The sequence below is a fragment of the Buteo buteo genome, unplaced genomic scaffold (assembly GCF_964188355.1).
Source record: "Buteo buteo unplaced genomic scaffold, bButBut1.hap1.1 HAP1_SCAFFOLD_148, whole genome shotgun sequence".
NCBI lineage: Eukaryota > Metazoa > Chordata > Aves > Accipitriformes > Accipitridae > Buteo > Buteo buteo.
This window is the reverse complement of record NW_027439312.1, coordinates 14,388-15,000: the sequence shown is the minus strand read 5'-3', so window position 1 is coordinate 15,000 and position 613 is coordinate 14,388.

Here is a 613-nt window from a genome sequence, read left to right as displayed (position 1 = left end):
GAGGTGCAACGCCGGCCTGAACACCGGCAGAGCCGGCCCGCCGGGAAGCCCCTCCGACGCGCCCTAAACGCCTCATCGATCAGTAAGGGAAGGGAACGGAGGAAGGAGCGGAGGCCCCACGGCCACGAGTCCTGGGACAGCGACGGCCACTCGCACCCGTCGCCAACCGGGGGCGGACGGCAGGTGCGGGGGCTCTGCGTGCGAGTGAGGGCAACGCCTGCGAGAGGTGCTCCAACGGCCTGAACACCGGCAGAGCCGGCCCGCCGTGGAGGCTCTCCGACGCACCCGAGGACGCCTCAGCGGGCGCTGCCTGTGGGTCTGGATCAGTCAAATCGTGGAGCGGGAGGTGCCACGGGCCACCCGGCTCCAGACAACGATTCCCTTGAGGAAGGTAACGGGACCGGGGGATGGCCACAGCAGGCTCAACTCCCCCAGCTCCTCCAGCGTTCGAGTGCCGGCAACCGCCACCGGCTGCCGGTCTTTGCCCGCCCCACAGGCAACCGCTTGCCGTCGGGGAAAAAAAAGGCACCTGGACCCATGCCGCGCACGGGTGTTCGGGGCCTGGGGGAATGCCACAGAAGCGAGACAACCCCAGCCGCCTGCGTTCGACTTG